Source organism: Clupea harengus, chromosome 14, assembly GCF_900700415.2.
Source record: "Clupea harengus chromosome 14, Ch_v2.0.2, whole genome shotgun sequence".
Classification (NCBI taxonomy): Eukaryota; Metazoa; Chordata; class Actinopteri; order Clupeiformes; family Clupeidae; genus Clupea; species Clupea harengus.
This window is the reverse complement of record NC_045165.1, coordinates 14,481,262-14,491,261: the sequence shown is the minus strand read 5'-3', so window position 1 is coordinate 14,491,261 and position 10,000 is coordinate 14,481,262. Positions and strand designations below refer to the sequence as shown.

At 46.9% G+C, this 10,000-nt stretch overlaps 1 protein-coding gene across 5 annotated transcripts in view; it reads left to right on the top strand.

Annotated features, from left to right (window-relative positions):
- Window positions 1–10,000, top strand: part of prox1a (prospero homeobox 1a) — a 38,960-nt gene that overhangs the window by 16,829 nt on the left and 12,131 nt on the right. The gene's annotated exons all lie outside the window — the stretch shown is intronic.

Sequence of the window (10,000 nt, the reverse complement as noted above, 5' to 3'; positions counted from 1 at the left end):
CATGTGTCTTTGTGTACCTACCCTTCTTATCCGTCCGTCTGTCTGTGTGTATGCCTACCTGTCTCTCTATGTATTTATGCTGAGAATCTGTACTCTTGTAAACTGACTAGCCAGCACCTCCTCTGCTTTGGGCACCGCAGGGTGTCTGAACCAGTCAGTTTCCGCTGAAACGCGGCTACGCGTCTGTCTGTTTGATGAGGCAAAAGAGGGCAATGCTTTAGGCCCAAGTGTCCTTGTCAAGCACAATTTGCTGCGTTCACATTTAAAGCCTCCCCTCTCCATCAATATCTGTCCACAGGGACCTTTGTCATTTAAATGCTGTCTGTACAGTATCATCATTTAGTCCACTGTTAACCCAAACAATTTTCAGTTTATTTATTTATCTACTCATTTTTATTGGGCTGCTCAGAGACAAGGTTTATGATGGCGTCAGTGTAAGAAGTACACCTGCCACACCTTTTGGTTTTACCAGGAACTTATTGAGGGCATGGTGCTATTTCCATACATCAATGCAAGATTTGCATTGGCACCTGAAGGAAAAGGTGGAGTGAATAAGACTGTTGTTGGCTGAGGAGTTGTGGCAGGGGTAGGGAGTTTGGTTTTTGCATATCAAGAGCGGAGCAAGTCACACAGGTGAGCAAGCAGGGCGATAAGAGGGACTATTACGTTTTTGTTTTGTTTTTTCTTTTTTTTGCACAGCCATAATGGAAAAACAAAAAATTTGGTCACCGATGCAAATGCTTGTCAGGCGATGAAGCCATCTCAGTCTTTCCCCTCAGGCTTCCTCCTTGTTTGTATATGTGTGTGTGTGTGTGTGTGACTGTGTGTGTGTCTGTGAGAGTGTGAGTGTGTATGCGTGATGATTTTTTTTTGCTTGTGTCTCGTGTCCGCTGTCTGTTCGTGTCTCTGCCCCCGCTCTGTCTTGGCACAACAGGGGAGTCACATATCTCGTCTCTCGTCTCTCTCTCTCTCTCTCTCTCTCTCTCTCTCTCTCTCTCTTTTTTTCACCTCCTCGCCCCGGAGGGACACTTCACGCTGGGATTTTTCACTGAATTTTCTCTTTTCCACCTGTCAAACTCTGAGGCATGAAACCGGAACCGCCGCCGATTCAGCAAGTTGCTCTTTTGCCAAATTTAGCATCATCAAAGTTCCACCTTGGTCCCTCCTCTTGAATGAATATGCCCTCTGTTTTGCTGATCGTTTGATGGTAATCTGCTCTGTCAATGTGCACCAGTAATGTGCTTCCTTCTCCTTTGAGATTTCTTTGTTGTTGTTGGGCCCTCTCTCTCTCCCTCTCTCGCTCGCTCTCTTTCTCTCTGTCTTTCTTTCTCTCCCTTTTTGTTTCATTTCCTTCAGCTTCTTTCATCCTCTTCAAATTTGTTTCTGCCCTCCCCTCCCCTCCTCCTCTCCTCCCCCAGCATCCCTTTCCCATTACAAACTTTTTAATGACATAATTGTCACATTCCTCATGGTGGAATGAGCACAAGCAGCAATTAAAGGAACTTCATTAATTGCCCTTCGATGTGTTCGCCTTTCTCCCCCTGCTTAGCGTTTTCTTTCAAGTTCCGTTGTTGTTTGTTCCGTCCCCCTCCCCTTCCACCCCCCCTCCCTTTTTGCTCTCCTCAATACAGCAAAGTCTTTGGTAATTACCAGCCTACGGTACCTCTCCCCATCGGCGACTCATAACACTACACTCATAAGCACACAGCAAGGAAGAAGAGCGTCGTTAAACAGATAGTAAACAGATAGTAAGCAGTCCGTCCCTGGTAGCTGAGGTACAGTTAAAAAGACTTGAGCTCCTGCGCTAACTGAATCAAGATGAAATACTATGACACGCCATATTTGCATCTGAGGAGAGGAGGTGGGTGAATTCCCCTTTCCTTCTGTCTGGGTACGGTGGCCAACTATCTGTCACGGCTCTTATCTCTCTCTGGGAGGTGTTGGTGTGTGTGCAAGACAGACATACATTAGTACAGCCAGCAGCACCCATACCCCACAGCAGTCTTCCACTGCTGTAGATACACAGACAGAGGAAGGCATCCGTATCCAGTCGACAAATGCAAAACATACTCCTACCATCGTGATTTGCTCAGTCACAGACATTTGTAATACATGTCCACAGATCCTCGCCTTGAACTTTCCCACTGGCTGACGAGGTCAAATTATTGTGAACTTTCAAAGTTGAAAGTACCTGAAAAGTGAAGGAAAGTTTGGGTATTGTAGTCTCTATTCAACCGTTTTATATAGAATACAGGGTGGCGGCCTGACCTGCTCTGGCCTGTTGGCCTAGGCGGCGTTTGTGCCAGGCACTTAGAGGAAAAGCCTTTTGCACCTACTGTATCAGTTCACAAGAGGCACTGGAGGGCCGCAGGGGCGGTGTGTGAGGATAAAGAGGCATTTTTTATGACAGGCCTGGGAGGGTCTCATCTTTCGACCCCACCCCCCCCCTCCAGAAAATAGTTCAAGGCTCTTCTGTCAAGATTCTTTACCCCTGAGCAGACGAGTCCCTGCTTCCCCCCTCCCTCGCCCCTGGCCGCACCCCTGCGAAAGAGAGTTTAAAGGAGGATGAGGCCCTTCCCTGTGATCTCTGTCCCTTTCTAAATGGGTGGTGGTGGTGGGGGTGGGGTGGGGTGCAAGGCCTGCACAGAGAATGCCTTTGACTTCAAGGCTTTCTCATCGTCTCATCGTCTTTTTGGGCTATCGGGTGTCTGTCCTTGTTGGTTACCACGATTTTCATATTGGGGAAAAAAAAAAAAAGATAAGAGTCTTTGTGTTGGTTTTCTTCAGTCTCTGTCTGTGTGTGTGTGTGTGTGTGTGTGTGTGTGTGTGTGTGTGTGTGTGTGTGTGTGTGTGTGTGTGTGGTTTTTTTTTTATACATTAATGTCCTATTTTTTTCAGCCTCCATCTCCCTGTCTACCCTTGAAGTAGAGTGTTGAAAAAATCCTGCACTACCATGTTTCTTTGGGCTTCTGTGTGCAATCTGACAGATGGGAGAGGATCCCTTGTTTGGGGGGCTATTTTTCCCTATTCATGACCCTTTCATTGCTCAATACCATTCTTCAATGCGCTGTACACAAACGTGTAGCCTCAAATCAATAACACCTCACCTGAAGGACATAATCAATTAGCCAGACAGTGTAGTGTCAGGGGTTGTTAAAGACTCGTTTGCGCATTTTACTTTTTTTCCTCTCTCTCTCACTCTTTCTCTCTTTCTCTCTTACCCCCGCCTTTCTTTTCCCTCTTTCTCTCCTTCATCTCTGTTGTCTCGCTATCCCCGCCTGGCGCGACCTACCCCAAAGGCCTTCATTATTAATTGTCCTTCTGAGACACGGGAAAAAAAAAAGTTCAAAGTCTACACGGATGCTGCTCGCCGCCGCCTCCATCCATTGTGTGACATTCATCTGCCTTTACCCTTGTCTGGGCCTTGTTTTTTGTCGTCCCCCCCCCCCCCTCCCCTGCTTTGCCCAGGAGAAGGGGGTTATCAATAAGAGTGGGGGTGGGTGGGTGGGTGGGGGGAGGCTGCCATTACTGTTGCCACGGGGGGTCCCGGCCTCTGAGTAGACGCTTCGCTCCCCCACAGAGGGTTGGCTTTCCATACTTTATCTGCAAGCACACTTCACAATCCCCCCACTCTCTCTTTCTTTTACGCTCTGTCACTCTCTTTCTCTCTGTCACTCTCTCTTTCACTTCCTCTCTTTCTCCATCCCTCTCTGCCTCTCTCTCTCTCTCTCTCTCCCCCTTTCTTTCTTTCTTTCTTTCTCACTCACTGTCCCAGAGTGGCCTGCATAGGTGTGTATCTTAGATGTGGGGTCATGTTTCTAGGCCCTACTCTGAGACCTCTCTCTGAACCTCGCCCTGCCCTCTGCCTCTCCCTCGCCCTCTCTCTATCTCTCTCTCTTTCTCTCTCTAGCCATCACGCCCGGGCCTCGCCGCCTGTCCGCGGTTGTCTCAGTTTCCCCTCCTATCCTGTTCGTCTTTTTTGATGCACCTCTCCCCCTGACAGGTGCAGCACAATGGCTAAATGCCACTGCATTGTGGCGCGCTGAAGGGCTGCTCATTCATGCACTACAGCTGGATATTGCTGAGGCTCTCTGTCTTTTTAAAAGAGGTCTTCTTCGCTTGTCAGGCAATCAGGGTTTTTTATTGTAGTGCCACTTACAGTCAAATGGTTTTATGTTTGTAGTCTGTCAAATAAATATAAACAAATAGATCTGGAACTATTTTAGGCAGGACCTCTTCAGGGCCAGTCAGGAGTCTTTCAAATCCATCTAGAGCTTTTAGCAAATACACCATAATCGCTACCTGAATGCCAGAAGCTAAAGGGTCCTTCCTCAAAGTTCACTGAAGAACCACGACCATGTTTTTTTTTAAGTTGAATAGATCCATTCTGAGCTTCAGGTTTGGCAGGTTTGTGCTTTGTGTTCAGCTGTGTTCAAACTCCAGCTGATTTGGCATTCATCAGGGAGCTAAACATAAAGCTCTCCCTTGTCATTGACTTTAATTGGAGTCACAAGTCTTGAAGCTCCCTGACGTGGGCTTGACTTGGTACCCGTCTTCGGGCATCCGCGGCACGGGGCCTGGGCACAGCTGGCATGGGCAGCCCTCACAATGCCAGGCCTGTGGGGAGACCTCAGTCACCCTCACATGATGCTAAAGACTCAATGAAGTCAGCGGACACTGGCCATTGTCTTAGAGGAGCGCTGACAATTAAACTGTCCCCCTGCATCGCTGTAATCAACTGATTGTATCCCATACACTGGGTGCTTTAAACAAGCCTGACATGGGGAAGGAAGCTCTTGAGTCAACATACAGTACATGCGCGCACACACACACACACACACACACACACACACACACACAGACAAGGGTATCTTGTGTCAAACAAGAACTCAAGAGCTTGAAATGCACACCCAGCTTCACAGCTTAAAAGACACTTCTGAATATATAAACTTTTCTCATCAGTACTACAGTGTTAAAATTGTGTTCCGTGGCTCTTGGCCGCAGATCCACACGCCGTTAGTCTGACAGGCATGGCTGGGTGTTAAGAGGGGTGACCTGCCTGAAAACTGTATATTTTACTGTCAGAGCCCTCTTGCTCTAGCGCCGTGCCAAGCTGATGGATGGCAGGGAGTAATGCGTTGACTGCTATCCTGGAGCTCTTACCTCTCTCCTCACCCAACCCCCTCCCCCATCCAGACCAAGCCCCCCCCCCCTCCGTTAATGTCACGCTCCGTGGGTTCTTGTCAAAGAGAAACGTCCTGGCCCCGAATGTAATGGGGGCCAATGAAAACAAACTCCTGTCATATCAGCCCCAGTTATTGCCGCTCCTCACTTCACGGCCCGCTCAATTTATTAGACATTAGAGACGCCCGCTCACCTCAGCTCCGGGGTGCCGGAGTGACGCGGCGCAGTGCAGCACGGCGCGCTAGTGCTTCTGCACACCTTGCCCCTTCTTAACAAACCATTGGCACCTAAAGGATGAGGCTATCGGAGAAGCCTCATTACCTCATTGAACGCTAATACAGAGAGACCTGGAAGCACAAATATGAACATGTCCAAACTGTCCAAACCGAAGACCTGACCTTTATCCATATGATTAAGACAGCGGATATATTTGCCCCTATAACCGACAACTTTTGTGAGGCTTTGTAATCATAGGGAATTTTAGCATTATCTGTAGAGAGGAGATCACATTGAAGCTTGCTAGTGGTTAGATTAGGACCTATAATGTTTGTGCAGTACTGTAATCATGAGCAATTACAGAGTTAGAGGGAGGAGATCAGCTACTGGCTCATCTACCAGTTGCCTAGTGTCCAAAGTAAACATTCTAATCTAAAGAAGGATTCTTCACTGAAATACAAGAAAATATAAATACATTTCATTTCAGCAGAACACCGTTTGGAATAACAGAGAGGTTTCTCAGAATTGTGTGTCCAACAAGACTATTTAAAACTTATTTATTTCCGTTGAAAACAGCTACAAGATTAACTGTATCGTAATGCGTTGATCATGTCATCCACAAAAACTAGGGGAAAGGTAAGCGCTCCGATCCAACTCCTGGGAACCTGGCGTAATTTGGTCCCGGGAGGTCACCAGGTCCCCGTGTCCCCTCCACCTAAACGGGCGAGGCAACTGAACTTCCTCCTCCCCTTGGTTAATCATCTCTAGACGCGCAGCTGGACGTTTCAGTGGCACCACTGTGTCACAGTAGCTTAGTGGCGTTTTCCTGTAAGAAGCCTGCGTAATCACTCTCCAAGGCTTTCCAGTTTGTCTGGGATGGGGGGCAGGGAAGGGGGTCGGATTAGCTACTCTCGATTAACTGCATAAATATTTATTCTTCAGTTCGAGGAGAACAGCTTAAGAGTGTGAGGAAGAGAATACACTGCCATTACAGCGTTCTATGTCCATGTATCAGGGCTTATTGATGATTTTTTTTTCCTTTTTCCGTTTTTTTTTTTTTCAAGCAAAGGCCAGAGTGCTAGTGGGCAACAGATGAAGGAGTACACTTTGATCCGATGAAAGATTGAGGCCCACGCTTATAAATGTTTAATTAGGTGTTGAGAAATCGGTTTACTTTGTTTTTTGTGCCCGTGTGTTTGTTTTTCCTTTGTATTGCTTGCCATTTGCCTTGACGCAAGTCTCCCATTTATATTTGGTCTTAGTCATTCAGAATCTGCTCAATGTGGGCAGAAAACATCTATATTACAGCAGAGAAGGAGGAGGGTCACACACAGACACAAACACACACACACACACATGAACACACATAGATCTAATCACTTGTGGGTAGATGTGTTTGTGTTTGTGCTTGTGCTTGTGTGTGTGTGTGTGTGTGTGTCTACTATGCTTTCAGGCGATGCCTTTTCTTCCAGGCAAAATGACTTATTAATGGGGACTAAGTTGCACAGAGGGGCTCTTAGCCCCCAGCCTTTAGTGGCAGCCAAAATCAGCCCGCTTTTATTTTATTAAAATGCTACCCAACCCCCCCATTCTCTACACACATACACACACATAAACACACACACGCATGCACAGGTAAACACATCTTAAGCTGGAGCTTCCATCTGACTGAATGGTTCTGGGCTCTTTATTGTTTGGCAGTTCTAAATACGCCCCAGTTTATTTCCTGACCCACTGTGTTTGTGGTGGTGAGTAAGAGAGGAGGGGACTGCAGCTTTGCCCATGCTTAAAGCCTGTTTATTTACTACCATCCACAAATTATAATTCTGTAGTTCTGACTATTAACTATTGTACTAATGTTTTACGGAGTATTACACACCAGTTAACAATCGAGCCAGTTAACTTGTTTGCTCCTAATCTTAATGAGCCTTAACTGAATATTTTCTTACATGCAGTACTCCGTGTTATTCAGTCTTGATCAAGAACAATGACCTTCTCTGGTCCATTGGGCAGTCAGCCAAATTGTAGTCAGCTAAAAATGATGTGAGATTTTTGCATGGCAAGTGAGTTTTCTTCTTTTTCAAATTAGCGTAACAAGACAGATAATGAATCAGACGAGAGGATTCGTTAAGATTCTCTCTTTTCTTTTCCTTTGTTTGACAAGTGGGCGACTAATCGCCTTTAAAGGATGTACAATGCAGTTGTCTGGATGCTGGGCTGTTGTTCCGGTTAAAAATGAACTTGACTCAATCTCACCCCCCCACCCCAAGGAAAGTCACATGCCTTGAGCCCTTAAGTGTGACACTGTGCTGCTGAATGTCCACTTCCTTTAATTGCCTCTTAGGCTAAAGTGGTCCCTGCCACTGCCCGGGATTTTTTTTTTTTTCTTGTCAAGAAGGGACCTGTGCTCAATCATAAACAGAGCTGTTAATAGCCCCCCCAGCAAGCTAAACCTGTCGAGCGAGAGGGGAGAACATCCCAGACACTAACCACCGCCGTTAAAAGATTCCTCCTTAGCACGCTGCACCATATTCATTTATCAGCACAACACTGATTTTCAATGTTTCAAAAATGTTGTCTATAGCAGGAAGATGTGACACTGGCTAAGAATGTCAGTAGAAATACAATATGTAAACATGTGACGCAGTGGCTACGTAAAGTAGATAGGAAATATACAGCCCAAGACAGCGGTCCACCAAGACAAGGGAAGTCCTTTTCTATTCTCTTAAGTTCGAGAGGGTGGGGGTGGGGTGGGGTACTTTTTGGCCAAGGCTCCCATTTTAAGTGTCCCATGTCACCTTGTGTGCAGTCTGGTCTGTGACACCAATGGTGATTATGTCATTATTTTGCTCCAGGGGGCTTTGACACATCTGTAGCCCTCGCACACACACACACACACATATACGCCTTCCCAGGCCCTGGCATTGCTCCCACCCTCTGTCTGCCCTCCTCCTCCTCCTCCTCCTCCCTCCTTCCATCTCTCCCTCCCTCTTTCTCTTTCTCTCACTCTCTCTCTTCCCTTCATTAGTTTCACTGCCAACCCCCTTCTTTCTCCAGACAAGAAAGACCCAACTCCAAGCTGCCCCCTTCCTTCTGCCCACTTCTCTCAGTCCTTCAGGCCATTCTGTGCCCCCCCCACCCCACCCCTCCATCCCACACCCTCCATCCCACCCCACACGCCACCTCCCTCCCAGTTCTCCAGATGTCCCTCTTTCCCCAACACCCACACACTCCTTGTTTCCATCTCTTTGGGAAAAAGAAGCATACGGAAAAGGAGGAAAAAAACTTGCCTCAATTGCAATCTGAGACAAATGACTTCATAACCTTTAACCTGGCCAAGTGTGAACCCAGCTCCCTCCCCACTGAAGCCAGAAGGAAGTTCTATTCTCCACTCCTGCATAGACATTGAGCTGTATCATTTGTTCAATGTAACTGGAAATCAAAATACCCAAATAGGCAACTGGTCTTTATTTACAAGGAGCTTTGTCTTTGTGAGTCCGTACACTACTATATCCAAGAATACATAGAGAAATTATCCCAAAATACGTAAAGATACAGACGCTATAATGAACTAACATGATGTTGGTGGCAGACATGAAAGGAAATAAAGAAAAATGAAAACGTTTAAAAAAAAAAAAGAATACAAGAACACAAGATTGGCCTGTAGTGGAACCCCCCCCCCCCCCCCCCCCTCCCTCCCCCTTGAGAAAGCAGCATATGGCACTGGCTGAAAGTTTTCTTAAGTGTGAAAAATAGTTTGGACAAGGCCAGCCAGTGTGGTGCGTAATCAGCGGACGGCATGTTTACCCAGCCTTCCAGCAGGAGTTTGCGGGCGCATTCAAGGCTGCGCCGCTCGCTCGCTCGCTCGCAGACACCGGCTTGCATCACAACCCCGCAGCGTTTTGAAAGCGTCTTTATCAGGGACGGGAAACCTGCAATCTGTTTGGCTAAGTGTGACACGGCAGCCCGTGGGTTTATCAGACGGGGAAAAGGTTTCGTCTGGTACAGACTATCGATCACCAGGAGGACGAGTGCCTGGCCGGCCACTACGTGCTGTTTCATGTTCACTGGGACATTGTTCTTTTGAAGTCCGAGGCTCAAGTCCACCACAGAGCTCTCACTAGGGCTTATTTTTCTCAAGCCATGACAGGAGGGGGAAAAAAACACTCTGTCTCTCACACACACATACACACACACACTCTTATCCTTTCAAACCCTGGCCTTGAGACGTATTTGCTCACTGTCAATCCATTATCTCTTTAAAAAAAAAAAAAAAAAGGGAGGAGAAAAAAGGGAAAGAGAAACCCTCTCTGCTGCCCCTTCTCATAAACTAGGAGTACCTGAGTTCACTCACATACATACAAAGAACTTATTCTTTTGGGTCTTCGCACAAAAACCCACTATATGTGCAAATTTCGCTATATTTCTATAATGGCAGACACAGCTGTTATAGACCCATCAGAAAGCACAGGGGCTAATGGACATCCACGGGCCTCACTGTGTGTGAGTTATAGGCCATATTGCTGTCAGTTTGGAATAGGCCTGCTGCCCTGATTTACTGCATGACATGGGCTCGCATCAGCAGGGGAAAGTTGATACA